Source organism: Macrotis lagotis, chromosome 4, assembly GCF_037893015.1.
Source record: "Macrotis lagotis isolate mMagLag1 chromosome 4, bilby.v1.9.chrom.fasta, whole genome shotgun sequence".
Taxonomy (NCBI): Eukaryota; Metazoa; Chordata; class Mammalia; order Peramelemorphia; family Peramelidae; genus Macrotis; species Macrotis lagotis.
Window position 1 is genome coordinate 63,971,129 of NC_133661.1, and position 19,637 is coordinate 63,990,765.

The 19,637-nt window shown below is 35.7% G+C and overlaps 1 protein-coding gene across 4 annotated transcripts in view; it reads right to left on the minus strand.

Annotated features, from left to right (window-relative positions):
* LOC141520986 (rap1 GTPase-GDP dissociation stimulator 1-like) overlaps positions 1-19,637 on the minus strand; it is a 122,062-nt gene that overhangs the window by 80,090 nt on the left and 22,335 nt on the right. Inside the window, exon 2 of one of the 4 annotated variants that reach the window (XM_074233017.1) lies at positions 1,081-1,142. The exons of the other annotated variants lie outside the window; for them this stretch is intronic. The gene's annotated coding sequence lies outside the window, so the exon portion shown is untranslated. The remainder of the gene's footprint in view (positions 1-1,080; positions 1,143-19,637) is intronic. 4 annotated transcript variants of the gene reach the window in all.

The following is a 19,637-nucleotide window of genomic DNA, read 5'->3' on the forward strand; positions in this document are numbered from 1 at the left end:
AAGGCAGATAACATTTTTCTTTATAAGTACTTTGGAATTGTCTTGCATCATTTCTTTAATGAGAATTACCTAAATCATTCAAGTTTTCCATTGTATAATATTGCTGTGATCGTATACAATGTTTTCCTGATTTCACTTGATTCACTTTGTATCAGTTCTCGTTGGTCTTTACAAGTTTTTTTTTTCTGAAATCATCCTGCTTCTTATTTCTTACAGCCAAAAATATTTTATTACAATAATGTACTTCATCTTGTTCAGGCATTCTCCAGTTGATGATGGTTTCCTCAATTTCCAATTCTTATCCATCACAAAAATAACTGCTATCAATATTTTTGAACAAGTAGGTTCTTTCTTCTCCCTTTTTTAAAAAACTCTCTTTAGGATACAGACTAGAAAAGATATTGCTGGATCAGAATGTAAGCACAGTTTGATTGGCCTTTTTGCATAGTTCTAAATTGATTTCCAGAATGGTTGGATCAATTGACAACTCCACCAACAGTGCATTTCTGTCCCAGTTTTTTCACATCACCTCCAACTTTTATCATTTTCCTCTTTAAAAAATCATATTAACAAATCTGATGGGTGTGAGAGGAGTGAGAAGACTCAGATCGTCTTGATTTCAAATTCATTTCCCTACCCCCTATTGCCTCAATGAAAGTGTCCAATGACATTTATCAAATGACTCTTAGAAAACTGTGGTTGTTTAAGACATTTAGAATGTGTGGGGGATTTTTAATCATTCTCAAGTTTAATTTTTATAGCTGTTGACTGGAGCACCAAATATTGGAATTTTATCTACCTTTCTCTATTGGAATTGTAATTCTCTGGGAAATGAGTAATTTGGTAATGGAAGTACCATTTTTGGATATGATCAATTTATGTTCTTTAGGAGACAAAAGATTCATGGGCTTCAAAATTATAACATAATGTTAAATGAATCACTGTCATTTAGTAGGATGAATAGAGGGCAAAACTGGGGGCCAGGAAGATCTGATTATAGATCTGCCTCTCATATGGATTGCATGACAGTAATTTCTCTGAGTCTCAGTTTTCTCATCTGTAAAATGTAAACATTCTTACCTGTAGGACTTATCTCAAAGGGTTTTTGTAGAGGTCAAATGAGAATCACACAGTCACAGAATCTGAGAATTAGAAGAGGTTTTAGTGACCATCTAGCTCAACCAACATACAAAAGGAATTTCTAATATATTAAAAAAGTGATGGTCCATCCTCTTCTTGAAGCCCTCCTCAAAGAACCTGGATTCACTTTCAAATTACTCTAATTATTAGGAAGATTTTTCTTTTTGACAGACGTATCACCCCACTGGCTCATGTTAAGGTAACAGTTTACTTAAAGCCTTCTGTGATTTTTTAAAAAAATTATTTTTATTTTTGTACAAATGTTTTTTTTTTTTAGGTTTTGCAAGGCAAACGGGGTTAAGTGGCTTTCCCAAGGCCATACATCTAGGTAATTATTAAGTGTCTGAGGACAGTTTTGAACTCAGGTACTCCTGACTCCATGGCCCATGCTCTATCCACTGTACCACCTAGCCTCCCTAAATGATTTTTTTAATAATTACTAAAATATTCTTGTTTAAGAGTAAACATAACACTCCCTCCCCTCAAAGAATATAGACCTTCATGAGGAATAAAGGAAAGGAAAAGAAATGAAAGGAAAGAGAAAAAATGTGCTTCAGTCTGTGCTCTAATACCACCAGCATCTCTGTCTCAGGTGGATCACATTGTTTGTAAGTCCATCAGAAAAGCTACTTCCATATTTTTCCACCATTGCCATTGCTGATCACAACTCCCTTCTTTCATACCTCTGTACTACCATATACTATATTTTCTCTCTTTTTTCACTCTGTCCCTCTCCTAAAATGTGCTGCAGGATAGCTGAGTGGCTCAGTAGACTGATCACTGGGCCTGGGGCCAAGAGGCCCTGAGACCACATACCACCTTAAGGCCCAGCAGCCCCATGGTCCTGGACAGGCCACCCAATCCCAGCCCCTTGCAAGAAGTTAAAAAGAAAATGTGTTATATCTGACTACTCTCCCCCATAATCCACCCTCTCCTCCGTTATTCACATCCTCACCCTTCCCCATCCCCATTCTCTCCTTTTTACTCTAGATGTTTATACCCCATTGAGTGTATATGCTGTTTCCTCTCCTAGGCACCTCTGATGAGAGCAAAGGTTCCCTCATGTCCCCTCACCTTTCCCACTTCCATATCATTGCAATAGCTTGTTGCAATAAAAGAAAACCTTATTGTATGTATTATCTTAGCCTATTCCACCTCTCCTTTCTCTTACTCCCATTACATTTCCCTTTTAGCCATTGACTCCATTTTTAAAATACATTTATCTTTTGAATTCAGCTCTCTCCTGTGTTTCATCTATAAAAACTCCTTTTACCTGTTCTATTAAATGAGAAGTTTTATATGAATATTATCAGTATCATTTTTCTATGCAGTAATATATGCAGTTCATCATCATCAAGTCCCTCATATTTTACTCCTCCACTCTCTATGCTTCACCTGAGTCCTGTATTTGAAGGCCAAACTTTCTGTTCATCTCTGGTTGTTTCAACAAGAAGAAATGAAATTCCCCTAGTTCATTGAAAGTCCATCTTTTCCCCAGAAGAGGATGCTCAGTTTTGCTGGGTAGTTGATTCTTGGTTGCACTCCAAGTTCTTTTGCCTTCTGGAATATTATATTCCAAGCCCTACGGAGATCTTAATGTAGTTGCTAAGTACTATGTGATCCTGACTGCAGCTCCACGATATTTGAATTGTGTTCTTTTGGCTGCTTATAATATTTTCTCTTTGACTTGGGAGTTCTGGAACTTGGCTATAATATTCCTGGGGGTTGTTTTTTTTTTGAATCTCTTTCTGGGGAAGATTGGTGGATTCTCTTAATTTCTATTTTGCCCTCTGCTTCTAGGATATCTGGGCAATTTTCCTGTAGGAATTATTTAAAAATGAGGTCAAGGCTCTTTTCCTGATCATAACCTTCAGGTATTCCAATAATTTTTAAAGTACCTTTCCTGAATTTGTTTTACAGATCACTTGTTTTTTCAATGAAATGTTTCACATTTTCTTCTAATTTTTCATGGTTTTGAAGTATTGTGTCTTGATTTCTCGTAAAGTCATCAGCTTCCTTTAGCTATATTCTACATTTGAAGGATTTGTTTTCCTCAGAGAGCTTTCTTATCTCCTTTTCCATCTGGCCAATTCTGCTTTCTTTTCCTCAGTAACTTTTTGAACTGTTTTATCCATTTGACCTATGCTGGTTTTAACATGCTATTTTCTTCAGCATTTTTTTGGATCTCCTTGACTAAGCTGTTGACTTCCTTTTAATGTTTTTCCTGCATTTCTCTCATTTCTTTTCCCTATTTTTCTTCTATCCCCCTTACTTGATTTTCAAAATCTTTTTTGAGCTCTATCATAGACTGAGCCCAATTTCCATTTTTCTTGGAGTCTTCAGATGCAGGAGCTTGTACTTCCTCATCTTCAGATTGAGTATTTTGATCTTTCTTGGAATCATAGGCAATGTATTTCTCATAGGCAATGTATTCCTCTTTTTTTCCTCTGTTTACTCATTTCTACAGATTGTGCCTGGTTTTGGGGTGCTTCCTGAGCTTTTAAGTATAATTGGGACACCCTACTCCCACAAGGATCTCAGTTTATGAAGCTCTGACTTCTGTCCTGGTCTGTGAATGACCACAAGTGCACCCCTCTGCCACGGGGCTGAGGTGGGGGGGCCTGTTCTACAGGGGGGCCTAGACTGTGATCAGCATCTGAATGTGGTCAGAGCCCCAGAGTCCTGTTCCAGGTACAGACGACAGACCTCTGAAGTCTCTCTCTCTACTTCCCTACCTTTGGTGGGCTGAATACTCAAGGTTCAGTTGCCTGGGGACTCCTGCTTGCCTGCTCAGCTCCTGCTTACTGGCTCCATGCCTGCTTCTGTTTCCTGGATCTGGGCTGCCCTGTGTCCCTACCTGCTGAGCTGACCACTCTGACCATCACAATTGCCCTAAGGGTCTGTGCACTCACTCTGGCAGAGGTCCCCTCTGCTGATCCTCTATTTAGTGCCTGGTGCTCCCCGGGGTGTAGATCAAGAAACTGCCCCTACTGCTGTGAGCCATGACTCCCAGGTGCCCTGGGGTTGCCTCCCAAGAGGCTGAAGTTTCTTCACTCTGTCAGGCTGCCCCTCTAACCCCATGGAGTGGAGCCTTTCCACTATTTTTCAGGTTACCTTGGTCTGCAGAATTGCCTCACTGGATCTTTCTGTGGGTTCTGTCTCTCACAAATTTAATTGGAGTCTTAACTTTAAGATCTTTTGAAATATGGAGAGAGCACCTAGGAAAGGCTCTTCTCCTGTCACCATCTTGGCTCTGCCCCTCTTTGGTGGTTTTTCAGACTCTTGTATTTTATTTTATTTTATCCCTCCCAATGCAAAAACAAATTTCAAAATTCACTTTTAAAATCATGAGTTCTGAAGTATCTCTCTTCCTCCTACTCCATTCCTCATCATTGAGAAAGTAGGAGTAGTCATGAAAAACATTACCGCAAATAGTCATATTGTAAAAGTAAACATAACCCCCACCAAAAAAGAGAAAATTCAATAAAAATAAAGTGAAAAAAGAATGCTTCAATTTATTTTCAGACATTATCAGTTCTGTGTTCTTTATCATGTCCTTCAGAGTTCTCTTGTATCACATTACTGAGAAAATTTGTTACCTCCAGTTGATCATCCTACAACATTGCTGTTACTTTGTATATAGTACATTTCCCTTTGCATTTGCTCATGTAAGTTTTTTATTGATAACATCCTGTTCATAATTTCTTATAATAGAATAGCATTTCTTCATAATCAGATACCACAACTGGTTCAGCCATTTCCCCAACTGATTAGTATACCCTTAATCTCCAGCTCCCTTTCCCTAGAAAAGAGTTGCTATAAATATCTTTATACATATATGTCCTTTTTCTTCATATTTTTCACCTCTCCTGCAATTTAGATCTAGTGTCGGCATTGTTAGATCAAAGAGTAGCTATGGTTCTTCTATAGCCCTTTGTGAATATCCCCAAATTGCTCTACAGAATTGTTGAATCATTTCACAACTCCTGTAACAGTGCATGAATGTGTCATTTTCCCTATATCCCTTCCAACAATTGTCATTTTCTCTTTCTGGCTATTAGCTAATCTAATAGGTTTAAGGTAGTACCTCAGAATTGTTCCAACCCACATTTCTTCTATAAATTGTGAATTGTGACAGTTAAAAATTATTTAAATAGATAGCATTGATAACTTCATCTGAAAACTGTTCATATCTTCTGATCATTTAGTAATTGGGAGATGACTCTTATTTTCTATGTATGAGAAAGGAGGTCTTTATCAGAGAAACTTGTTTCATATTTTACTATTACTGTTTTTCCCCCATCTTATCCCCTCACCCCTATTTATTCTATTCTGTCTCACCATTCATTCTGTCCCTCCACAAAAGTATTTTATGTTTGACTACCCCCTCCCACAATCTTCCTCCCCTTCTATCACCTTCCCCTTTGCCCATCCACTTCTCCCCTACTTTTCTCTAAGATAAGATATATATTTTATACCCAATTGATTGTGTATGTCATTCCCTCTCTGAGTCATTTCCAAGGAGAGGAAGATTCACTCACTCCCTCTCATCTCCTCTATTCCACTCCACTGCAAAAATTTTTCTTGCCTCTTTTTCTTGCTCACTGTATCCTTTTCTCTTTCTCTCAGTACCTCTATCACCCCTTAACTCCATCTTTTTACCATATCATCCCTTCTTATTCAAATCCCACCTGTGCCTTGTCTATAGATGCTCCTTCTAACTGCCCTAATAAAGGAGAAAGTTCATGAGTTATCAATATCATCTTCCCATGTAGGAATATAAGCAGTTCAATATCATTAAGTCCTTTATCATTTATTTGCTTTTCCTATTTACCTTTTTATGCTTCTCTTGAGTCTTGTATTTGAAGATCAAATTTTCTGTTCAGCTTTGGTTGTTTCTTCAGGAAAGTTTGAAAGTATCTATTTCATTGAATGTCCATCCCCCCCCCCCCAAAAAAAAAAGTATGTTCATTTATGCTGAGTAGTTGATACTTGGTTGTAATTAAAGTTCTTTTACCTTATGGAATATTTTATGCCAGTGCTATGATTCCTTAATAAAGAAGAAGCTAAATCTTGTGTTACCCTGATTGTGTCCCGTACTATTTGAATTGTTTCTTTGTGATTGCTTGTAATATTTTTTCCTTGACCTGGAAACTCTGAGACTTGACTTCAGTATTCCTGAAAGTTTTCATTTTAGATCTCTTTCAGGATGTGATTGATTAATCATTTCAATTTCTACTGTTTCTAGAATAACAGTGCAGTTTTCCTTGGTAATATCTTGAAAAAATGATGCCTAGGCTCTTTTTTTTTGGTTTTGACTTTCAGGTAGTCCAATAATTTTTAAATTCTCTCTTCTGTATCTGTTTGTCATGTCAGTCATTTTTCCAATGAGATAATTCATAATTTTTTCTAGTTTTTCATTCATTTGGTTTTTTGTTTCTTTTAAAAATTTATTTTTTTTCATCCATATGCACATGTATATTTTAAGTTACAAAATTTCCTTCAATCCTCCCCTGATCATTTCTTGATTTCTCACAAAGTCATCAGCTTCCCTTGGCTCCATTCTATATTTTTTCTATTTGGCCAGTTTTGAGGCATCTTTTCCCATTTGGCCCGTCTGGTTTTTAAGATATTATTTTCTTCAGTATTTTTGGGTGTCTCCTTCACCAAGCGTCTGACTCTGTTTTCATGATTTTCCTGCATCACACAGCCATTTCTCTTGCCAGTTTTTGCTCTCTTTTACTTGATTTTTTTAAAGAATTTTTAAAATTAATTAATTTATTTATTTTAGTTTTTGCAAGGCAATGGGGTTAAGTGGCTTGCCCAAGGCCACAAAGCTAGGTCATTATTAAGTGTCTGAGGTCATATTTGAACTCAGGTACTCCTGACTCCAGGGCCGGTGCTCTATCCACTGCGCCACCTAGCCGCCCCCCTTACATGATTTTTAAAATCCTTTCTGAACTCTTTCATTGGAGACTTTAGATATAGAAATTTTGACTTTGTTAGCTTCTTCTGAGTGTTTATTTTACTTTTCCATATGACCACAGTAATTCTTGAATTTTTCTTTCTTCTGTTATTCGCTCATTTTCCCAGTTTATGACTTGATTTTTAACTCTTTGCTAAGTTGGGACTCTGCTTCCAGGGTGAAGGACACACAGAGTTTTTGCTGTTATTTTCTGTGATAATTCTAGAGATCTGAAAGTTTTCAATTCTGCCAAGGTATTATGATCTAAGGAGAAGTTTTGACTGCTCTCCTGACTTGTGCTCTGGTCTGTAGATGACCACAAGTACTCATCTCTGCCCTGAAACTGTGAAGATGGTCCTTGATCCTCTGTGGCAGTAAGCTCTGTTGTGCTTCTGCTCCTCTTCCAGGGACTGGGGTCCCCAGACTGCACCAAAAATTTGAGTATAGCAAAGAGACCCCTGTATCTCCTTCTTACCCCCTCACCATTAATGAACTGAGAGCTCCCGAAGCAGCTATTGCTGTTGCTGATAAAGTGGTTCTGGAGACCTGTTCAGGTCTGTATTGCTGAGGCCTCCACTCTCACTCTGGTGCAGGAGAATTTTCCTACTGACTTTCCAAGTTGCTCTTGGAAATTTCCATTGCTGCCACCTTCCTGCTCTGAGATAGCTGGGACCACTTTGCTCCTGTGTAACCAGGGCTACCCTTTGCTCTTCTCTTACCCCAGAGCAATTGCTTCACTAAAAATTGTTTCACTAAATCTTTTTGTGGGTTCTGCCACCCTAGAATTTGTTGAGAGTCATTATTTAAATATTTTCAAAGTGGTTTAGGTAAGTCCCTGCCTTCACTCTACCATCTTGGTTCCACTACTTCATTCCTTAGTTGTTTTGAGGAACAATTGAGGTCTATCTACTTTCATATTAGGATTCATGAGGCTGAATTTTTGAACCCAAGCCTGAAATTTCATTTATCCTTACTGAATCTCATTTCATCTTTATGTTCCAGTCTGCTAAGATGCATTCTTATTCTTTGAATCTAACTATCCAAACAATTCAAAATTTGCCTATTATTGCCTGTTCCATGTCAATCCTCAGCACAAGAACAAAACATAGGATACTTTATCAAAATACTTGCTAAAGTCAATAGAAACTATATCCATTATCAAAATAATTGCTAAAGTCAATAGAAACTACATCCATAGCATTCCTGTACCTTCTACCATAGTCATTCTTTCAAAAAGAGAAATGAGTTTAGTCTAGTAACATCTGTTCTTGATGAAGCCATAGTGCTTTGGCAACAATCTCTCTGATAGTCCTTCCTAGACTTTTCTCTGTTATGGAAGACAAGCTTACTGACTTATATTATGTAAATTTTTCTCTATTTTCTTCTTTTGGAAATCATTATGAAATTCACTTTTTCCAGTCTTATAGTACCTTTCCAGTTTTCCATCATCTTTCAAATATCATTGATTGTGGTTCAGTAATCACATTTGTCAGTTCTTTCAGGATCCAAGAACATAGTTCCTTTGGGTCAGGTGACCTGCATTCTTCAGGGAGAGATGATTGCTCTCTTATTACATCTTATTTATCTTGGGCATCAATTCCTAGTTGGTTATGTAATTCGGTTATTTCTAGTTTACAATTTCAAGTTTCTTTTTGGATGAAGCAGAAGCACAATAAGAATTAATCAGTTCAACTTTTTCTCTGAAGTCATTTATCGTCATTCCATCAACTCATGAAAAAGTCCTATCACTTTTTTTGTTCCTCCTTTTTCTCCAAATGTAGCTGAAAACAAAACCAAAACAACAACCCCTTTTTGCTGTCCTTAAGTTTTGCTAAGTAGTCCTAGGTCCTTCTTTATGTGATTTCTATAGAACCATTTCATGGCTTTCACCTGGACTGGCTTGCATCTTCTATACATTTCTTTTTGCATCCTTTTCCAAAAAGTATTTGTTTCATTCTCTTCATGATAAATTTTCTCTGTTATAAACTTTAGATGGTTTAGAGATTAAACTCTGATTCATGACTCCTATAATTATCAGATCTCTCTCATTTCTATGTATTCTTCATACAATTAGGGTTTCCAAGGTTTTTCTCTAGGGAACATTTCACATCTAGGATAGTTCTTTCCCTATTTCCATGAATTCCCTTTTCTCATTGTACTTCATTCTCAGAACAATGACAATTATTATAAGTATGAGAGAGGACACTCCTCCATGATTCTTCCCCATTACATCGATGATTATGGAGCTCACTACTGGTCTATACTTTCCCCTGTTTACCTTTTCACCTTTATATTGACTTAAAAATCTTTCTTCTTTCTATGCTTTCCCATTCCCTACAGGTACCAGGATCCTCCAGGGGTTCCAACTACCCCTAAATCAATATAGATTGAATTGACTTTTCAAATACCAAATTCCTTAGGTTTTTTTCCCCAATGTAAGTTATACATCTCTCTTCCCAGATTATCTTCCCAGTCTTAACTCATGGTTGTATCCATTAATGAAGTTCCTTCCAATAACCCAAGGACAATCTCATTCCTTTCCTCCCTCTGACAAGCCCTACTATTTATGAAGCTACAGAAGGTCACGTTTCACTCATTGCTTTGATTTTATTCTCGCACATCACACACTTCTTTCTATCCCCTTTCTCTTCTTCCCATATATTTGCCCATGATGTACTGATGCATACACACACACACACACACACACACACACACACACACACACACACACTCATGCACACACACAGAACTTAGACAAGTTTATTTCCAGGTTCTGTCCATAATGCTACCTATCCTCCTATTCACTTTTGTTTCTACAAGATTTCAGTCTTCACCCCTGTTTCTTTGTGCACATTTAGAAAGGGAAGTCTTTCTGGTATCTCTTATCATTTTTCTACTATTACTGTTCTTTTCTGATACATTTTTTCATTCCTCCTGCATTTCTGCTTTTTGAAAAGCAAATAATCTCTCAAATTCTGGTTTTCTTTCTACAGATGTTTCAAACTCTTTATTGAATATTAAATTGTATTGAATATCCATCTTTTTTTGTTCATGTATTCTTAAACTCAGATTTTCATGGTAGATCCCAGTCCTGGGACCTGGGCTTTATCCTGATCTCTATTGCCCTTCAGAACACATTATTCTATTACCACCTATGTTTTCCAGTGGGTGAAGCATAATCTTGCAATATTTAAATGTCCTTGCCATTATATTTTAAGGTATTTCTATTGATTTCTTACAGAACTTGTTTCGTATTTGAATTATGCATCTTGGAGTTGGCAGCCTTTCTTTTTCTGAAGTCAATATGTGAATTCTTTCTATTGGAATTTCATTTTCTATGTTCATAAGTTTTGTGTAGTGATCTCTACTATTTCCTTCTTTATGGTCTTCAAGTTTTTTTTTTATGGAAGAGAAGTATTAGGCTGTGAAGAAGTATTAGACTGCCTATCAAACTGAAAGTCTGCTAAGTCATTGTGCTGTCATCATTGCTATATACCAGTGAAACCTGTATGGTCTTCCAGTACCACGCAGGAAAATTGAACTGCTTCCATTTGAATTGTGTCAGAAGATTCTGTAGATCACCTAGAAAGATAAGGTGCCAAACCATGAAGTCCTTTCTTGAGTTGAGCTATTAAACATTCAAACTATATTGCAGAGAACACAACTCCAATGGCCTGGTCATGTTACTTGAATGCCAGACATATATTTGCCTAAAAGACTAGTTTATAGAAAACTCACACAAGGTAGGCACTAACATGGTGGTTGGAAGAGGGAATACAAGGACCCTCTGAAGAATTTTGGTATTGATTCTGAGTGTTGATTGTGAGATATGAGGATTGTCCATCACTGCATGCCTGTACTCTGTGAGCACAGCAGAACTACAGTAGCTCAAAAGAAAAGTGAGATGCAAAAATTCAGAGACATGTTCTTCTCTAATGTTCATATGGACTAATTGTATCTGATCTCTGATACAGTCTTCTAAACTCATCTTGGTCTGATCAGATACAACCATATACACTGTATATTGACTTCAATATTGTCATGCCATTTTGGTCCTCTTTGAATTTAAAGAACAAAACAACTTCTTTGTTTTGTTTTGTCATGTTCTTCTGATGGACTTTTAATCCTTAGGTTGTTTCTATATATATTTGAGATCATTATTTTGCTTGCATAGTGAGCATATTTTCCCTTATTGTTTTTCACTTTTCTTCTAGGTTGTTCTGTACTTCTATTTGTTTTTTGATTTATTATTCTTTCTTGTTTCTTTGTGTAGGTTTAATAGTATAGATTACATTTTTTTTATTCTGTCCATTATTTTGTGCTATAGACTATAAATTCTTCTCTAAGGATTTTCATTTCTCTTTTGAACCACTCAGGAATGATATTCTGTAGTTCCATGTTCTCAAATTCCACAAAATTATCTTTCTCATTGGGTGTTATATGTTTTTCCTTTGTTTTGTAGTATTTGTTTACAGATGCCTGAAATATTTACCAAGTCTGGAGGTCATGCTTTTTTTCTGTTGTGAATGTGTTTCTTTTTGATATTCCTTTTATGTTCAGAGTCTGAGTTTTATTCCAAATAGTAATTTCAGTCTTTCTTCTTCTTTTCCTTATCTTTTTCTGATTCCCTTCTCTATGTGATTTATTTTTTTCTGGGGCTAGATTTTATAGTGTCCCAAGCTAGTTCTCTGTCCCAAGTGACTTTTTGATGATTAGAAGCGATCCTAGCTGGACGCTGTGTCCCTATCCCAAGTTCAATTCTCCAGTAGTCTCATTTACTGGTTTCCTAGCCTGCTCCCTTTGTTCTTTAATTCTTTGATCCTGGTGCTAACAGATATTTCTACCCTGGCACTGGTTCTGCCGGTGGTCTACTTGTTGCTCTACCTCTTGTTATGCTGGTGCTCCAGAGTGCCCATCCTGGCACTAATAGTTAAGAGGTTTGCAGCACTAGTGACCCCAGCCAGCTTATGCTTTTGAGGGGCTGTGGTTTCCATCTCTCTAAGCCAGGGCAAATTTCTACAGCTTAGATCTTAGGTCTCCATGTCACTGGAAAGAAAAAAGGGAGGGGACCAAAATGTGGGAATGGGTTTTGTTGTAAACTTGTGTTGTATTATTGAGTCTGTTAGTGAAGCCTTGCTATCAGTAGTGTGGGAGGGGAAGGAGGAAGACAGAGTGAACTAAAAGTTGGTGAGAATTAGTTCAGAGATTTAACAAAAAGAACTTTTAAATTATGGGTGTTCAAAACTATAGAGACAGCTTAAGTTACCTTTTCTTTGAAGTATGATTTCTATTTTAGAGAGGTTTGAAAGGTCAGTGGGTCAGAGAAAATGTTGAATCCTCTATCTTGTTTTCCATGTGTACAATCACATTGGTATTTTCAAATAAAGTCTATGTTCCTCTTCCTTAGAATGATATCTTTTTGTGTCTTCTTGATTTTTCTCTTGAACATTTCTTTTCTAGGATCACTTCCCCTGAAGGTTTTATTCTATAGGATCCTTCCTTTACTTTATTTGAAGTCTTTGAAATATTTTTTTCTTAAATCTAGAAGAGTATGTTAGACTACCCTCATTTTTCCCTCTTCACTCATCAGATCTAAGATGGAGTGTCCAAAGGTGGTTTGAGACATGCTAGGTAACTATGGGCAAGACATAACTTCTCAATGACTCAGGAAACTTAAGATTTTAGTTGTACTAGTATACTCTCACTGATTGTCCCTACTTGAATGAAATTAAGGGTCTTAACCAAGAAGAAAAAAAGAGATATTTAATATTTGTTTTTCGTTTGCATGATCTCTTATTATTAGTGATTTTAATTTTCAAATAAACAAAAATATCTAATTTATCTCTCATCTCTCCCAAATGGAAAAATGAAGAAAGAAAAAGAAAGTTACTGTAACAAATATGCAGAGGTCAAGCAAAACAAACATCTGAACTGGACATGCCCAAGTATGCATGTCTCAATCTGTACCTTGAGTCTATAGTTTCTCTTCTGGGGAGCTAGGTAACTTTTGTTGATCACTGGTCCTTTGGTATTGTAGTTTGTCACTTCCTTGTGATTAGGCTTCTTAAGGTTTTTTGTAACTTTCTTGTCTTTACAATGCTGTGGGATTGCAAAAACTTTTCTCCTGGTTTCATTTCCTTTCCTTTCCTTTGTGGAAATCCAAATAAACCTTTCTGGTTGTCTCTAAACCATTTTACTTTATTTAAAAAATGCAACTGAAATGGAATACCCATAGTGTATTTCATGCAAGGAGTACTTTATGTATAGTTAATATTTATTATTATTATTTTTTTAATTTTTGGTTAATCTTGACATGTACAATTTGTATTTTATATTTTAATTGTATGTTTTTAAATTTTTGTTTATCTTATGTTAATAAATTCTTAAACTTATGAATGCAATGTATTTTGGATAAAATTATTTGTTTTGGAGAAAACATGTTTTATAAAAATCAGAAAGGCTATTCTGTTAACAAGGAAAGCAACAGAACTTTTGGCACCTGAATGTCTTATTTTTTGGGGGGGGCATAGGATCTCATCTGAGGAACTGAGTGCTTTGATTGGTTTCTTAATTGGTATAACAAGACAGGTTTTGGATAACTTTATATCTGATATGGATCATGGAGAAACTTTTAGATCTTTCCTATTTTAATTTTGTTCTTCTGGGTCTAGAATATATATACATACGTGTGTGTGTGTGTGTGTGTGTGTGTGTGTGTATGTGTGTGTGTGTGTTTTGGTTCTGCAAGTCAATAGGGTTAATTGACTTGCCCAAAGTCACATAGCTAAGTAACTATGAAGTATCTGAGGTTGGATTTGAACTTGGGTCCTCTTGACTCCAGGATTGGTGCTCTGTCCACTACACCACTTGGCTGCCCCTGGTTCTAGTCAATATTAAGACAGTGAAGAATCTTTGGAAAACCAGAACTTTAGCTAAGGGAACATCTAGTGGGTAAACTGAACTGAAATCAATCCAATAAACATTTGTTGAGGACTTTTTATATGTAAAGCATTAGGGCAGCTAGTAAGCACAGTAATTAGAGTGCCAGGTCTGAAGTCAGGAAGACACATCTTTCTGAATTCAAATGTAGGCTGAGATACTAGCTGTGTTACCCTGAACAAGTCTCTTCATTCTTCTTGCTTCAGTTTTCTCATCTGTAAAATGAAATGGAGAAGGATATGGCAAACCATTCTGTTTCTGTCAAGAAAAATCCCCAAATGGGATCATGAAAAGTCAAATGTGGCTGAAAAGTGAGTGCAACAGCAAAAATGTGTAAGGCCCTATGCTATGCTCTAAAGTGAAAAATAATTATCAAACTCAAGGAGCTTACATTCTAATTAAGGAATATATATATATATATTAATATATATATATATATATTTATTGGTTTAATGAAAGCTCAATGCAGATTTGCCTTTGTTTTGTAGAACCATTTCTAGCTTATATTCCTTTCATGTAGATAAAATATTTTATATAGATACATATGCATGTATATAATGCTTTTATTTTCTTATGCTTTCCAAAATAATCTCTTGAAACATCAAGATTTTCTTAGAAGTACTGTACTTTTTTTTTTGCAAGGCAAATGGGGTTAAGTGGAATATTGTACTTTTTTAAAGAATAAAAATGATCACTTAAATTTATAGCCCCATTGTCTTTGAAGAAATAGGACACAGTGTAAATAAATTAGGAAACAAGGACAAAGACACATGATTTTTAAGATATTTTTGTTCTTGATTACTAGAATACACTGAAAATAAATAGTTACCAAAACTGCTATTTTAAATGTTCTGTTCATTGCATTAGTTCTTTTAAAGATAAAATCAACTTTTTTAAGACAATAAAAAATGCTCCTAGATTTCATTTAATTGAAAAATTCTTATGAACTTGTTTCCAGTCATATTTAATTCAACAATTATTTATTTAGCACCAACTGCATACAAGGAAATTAACCAGTAGTTGGATACAACATGAAAAGAGAAAAAAGACCAAAATTGTGTATTGTGTATAGTATGTAATAGATCTGGGTATGCTGTCATGATCCCTTTTATTCTAGCGTTTGTAGGCATATTTCTATCTGAGGTTATTTGGAATTAATTTAAGTCCCCTTGGATGTTGGAAAATGGAACAAAAGAAAATTAGTCATTGTTGCAGTTGGACATGACCTAGGATTCTGTACAGAAGCATTTTAATATGAACACTAGGGTTAGATATTCCCCTCCAAATTGTACTTGGAGGTGAGACAGCTTCTCACTTTGAATGTGACCCATAAGTCCTGAGAGTAACCATTTGTATCTTAGAGGGTTTTTAAGGCTCCTGTGACTAAAGGGAAAAAAAAACCAGACATTTTGCTGAAAGAGTGAGCCTTAGAAGTAAATAACTATATGTTTCATTGGGGTATCATCCCTTGGAAAATGTAGATGAGAGTTTTCATTAGCAAGAAATTTGAGAAAGAAATGAATGTAAAGATAGGAATTAGAGAAATTAACTTATTGATAAAACTAAAGCAGGTATTTATTTCAAAGGTGACAAAATTTTTAAAGTAACTCAAACTATATTCTTCAGTCACTTTATAGCAGTGAAAAGAATCCTTAAGTTTAAGTATAATGAGAAAGATTTTAGTATGAATGTGAAACAGTTGATTGAAGGTATACTGGTGTTAGTAAAGTTGGAATTTTGACATTTTTCTTTACAGAATATTGAGATTACAAAATAATGTTGGGTTTTTATTTTGATTGACCAGTGTTTTATAAGATAGCTATGGTAAGCTTTAGATTCAAGGTATCATTGACATCTGAATGTTTGCCTAGAAGTAAGGCTAACTAATGAAACAAGACATGTAAGATGTGGGATCTCGTACTGAAAGTACCCCCAAGTCCTGTTTTGGCAGATCTTCTAAATAGAAGCAACACAGGCATTTACCATTTATCTACTGTGTCTCTGAGTGTGTGTGTGTGTGTGTGTGTGTGTGTGGTGGGGTGGGGAAGGACATAATGACTTTGTCTTCTCTCACTTGGTTCTAGTCAAATCAAAATCATAGAATCTCAGAGATGGAAAGTATCCCAGAGGCCAAGAGATTCAATACATACCTGAAAAAAATTCTCTTTACAACATCCATGGAAGATCAGATGTTCTTTGCTTAAAAAGCTTCAAGGAGCATCCAGAGGCCACCCATTTCATTTTGGATCTCTTTAATTGCTAGGAAAATTTCCTTTCATCAAGGCTTTTTACTTTTTTTTTTTAATACAGCTTCTCATTTCCCCTTGTTCTATCCTTTGGGGCTAGGCAGATCAAGTCTGTATTCTCAACTCTGTCACAGTCTTTCAAATATTTTTGCATTTCCTGCATTTAATAAATGCTTTTTAATTGAATTGAAATTAAATACTTAAAGACAGCTGCCACACTACCCCTTAGTATCTCTTTTCCAGCTTAAGCACTCTCAGTTCCTTCAACCAATTTAATATGACATCGACTTAATACTTTTCATTATAGTTGACTCTGGGTAGTTTCCAGCTTATTAATGTCCTACCTAAAATGTGCCTCTTAAGTATACTTCATGGCTAGCATCCATATATCACTTTGAAGGGTCACAAAGCACTATCTCATTGTTCTTCACAATAACCCTATGGAAGTAGGTATTTTTATCATCTTCACTGTACAAGGTGAGAAAACTGAAACTGAAAGAGGTTAAGTGACTTGTCCAGGGTCACATAACTAGCAAGTCCAAGTTGGAATTTGAATTTAATTCTTCCTGATTTCAAGTTCTGAACTCTATCCACTATGCCACTTAACTCCTTCAGATATAGTCTTACTAGGGCAAAATACCATCATTTCCCTAGAGTTGGACATTATAGCTTTTTTAAGACATCCTAAGTTTACATTGAGTTGCTTGGCTGCCATATCATCCTGTTGATTCATATTGAGTTGGCAGATCACTAAAACCCCTGAGATCTTTTTCAGATTGCTTTCAAACTGTACCTATTCTATCTTATACTTGTGAAATTGATTTTTGAATCCAAATATGAAATTTTAGCTTTATCTCTATTGAATTTTACTCTTCTTATATTCAGCCCAATGGTTTAGACCAGTCATATTTAAAAATGAAAAAAAACAAACAAAAAAAACCCAGCAACCCACCATTCTTAGCTCCCAGGCTGTTTAAAAACAGACATTGGGCCACATTTAACTCAGGGGACACAGTTCACTAACCTCTGCATATAGACCATATAATGTTTTTGAGTGCATAAAATAATATACATAGGATTACAAAGAAATCTATTGCATTAAAAATATAATTGCCAAAATATTTTCATGGACCCCAGGTTCAGAACTTCTACTAGAAATCCTTTGAATATTATAAAGTGCAAAAAAATGTAATGAATGATTATATTAATCAGTTCATCCAGGTTCACTGATCACTTTTGATGTATTCAGATCTGTGCTCAGAAGTTAAGCCAGACCTAAGGGTCCTTATGCTGAACATCATATTCCATCATTGAGGATGGGCCAGAAAGTATTTCATGTGAAAAACAAAACAAAACAAAGAAAAACACCTGGTACTTTAGAACATAACAGTATGTGTCAGTAGTGTGAAATGTCAGTGCCAAAAAAGAACCTACTTTAATATTGGTCTTCATTAATAGAAGGGTAAGAGAAGGGTGGTCGGTAGGAGTTGACCCTGTAGGAGTACAAATCACAGTTGGTTTGAATAAATTATGTTACATCTAACACTGGGAAGCATATTTTGAAAAGATCATTTCATGATGACTGCATTACAAGGGTTGTTTTTCTATTCTTTTCTTTTTTTCAGTGGTGTTTGGGAGAGAAAGAAAATAAATTTTTGATAATCAAAACAAAAAGATAACAAATATGAAATGCATAAAGGTGAGCAATCAGATGAGGAAGAGACTGGGAAGAGCTTATATAAAGATTGGCAAGAGAATTTAGGATTTTTTTAGTTTGGATAAAAGAAAATGTGTATGTGTGATGAGGTCAGGTTAGATTGCCCAAAGGGCAGACATAGGATCAATGAATGGGTGAGAGTTACAGGGCAGTTAATTCTGGATTAATTTAAGAAATAAGTCCTATGAGTTAGATTTATCCATTAATGGAATGGATTGCCTGTGCTAGTCATTCATTTAAGTCACTTAGTCAAGATGAATTCATTAACCAGTTATTATATTTTTAGGTACTGTGTTAAAAATTGCTGATAAGAAAAAGAAAAGCAAAAGCACAGTCCAAAAATGTATATATAAGATATAAATAAACTATAGTAGATAATTTACACATGTTCTCATTTGATTCTCACAGTAATATAGACTTAAAGAGTGTGTTAATATTATCCTCATTTGATAGATGAAAAACTTGAGATTCACAAAGGTTAAATGGATCAGAGAACATCTCAATAGTTGATTTAACATTTGAATTTCTGGTTCAAAGTCCCAGCGCTTCATCCATTGTGATAATTTTCTTTCTCATTCCTAGAGGTCTTTGATGTTCATTCTTGAAGAAGACCTTGGCATCAGGGAGGTGATACTATGACATGCAAAGTTACATTAAGAGAAAGTTGAGGAAAAGAGAACGAGAATGACCACTTTAAAAAAAAGCAACCAAAATGAAGCTGGGAAGGGAAGACCTTTAAACAGAGGCTAGATATTTAAGTTTGATTCATGATCTCGATTGGACATAAGTTTTAGGTAGACATTTGCTCAGATGATCTATGAATTCCATTCCCACTTTGAGATTCTATGATTCTACTGGATAGAGAGAGTAGAATAGAGATGAATTTGAATTTGTGGGACTCTATTTTCTTATCACAATCTAGAATATCTAATATTTACTATTTTTTTGTTTTTGCAAGGCAATGGGGTTAAGTGACTTGCTTAAGATCACACAGCTAGATAATTATTAAGTGTCTGAGGCAGGATTTGAACCCAGGTCCTCCTGACTTCAGGGTTGGTACTCTATCCACTTGTCTCCTAGCTGCCCCCCAAATCTAGAGTATAAAAAACTTATTCCTTTAGATCAATTTACAGATTTTCTTGTTGGGCTTAGGGGTCTCTAAGCAATGTTCCATCTATCTTCAATGTTATTGAAAGGCCTGTTTTTGGATTTAGGGGCAAGAAGAGAGATTTCTGTGCAAATCTCACCCCATGATTCCTTGGGGAAGAAGGTACTACATAATAATCGATAGTTATTACCTATCATCCATCTCTGGGACTTGCTGCTCTGTATAGACAATGTAGGATGTTTCTGGGCTCACACATCAATGAGAAAATGTGATTTATCACTACATTGAGTAAATAACATACTGTTTATTTTGTCTTGTGTTACAGCTAGTAAAACATACACTTCTATCTTACTAACATTTCTGAGTTTTAACTGCTGACTGAGTGGGATCCCTTTTAGACTTCAGGAGAGACATGGATAGCTGTTTTCTTTAGGAGGCTAGCTACAATTAGCCAGAGTCCTTCAAAAGGAACTAAATGAGTCATTTTTACCCCCATGGTTAAATAAATGGTATCTCTAGTGG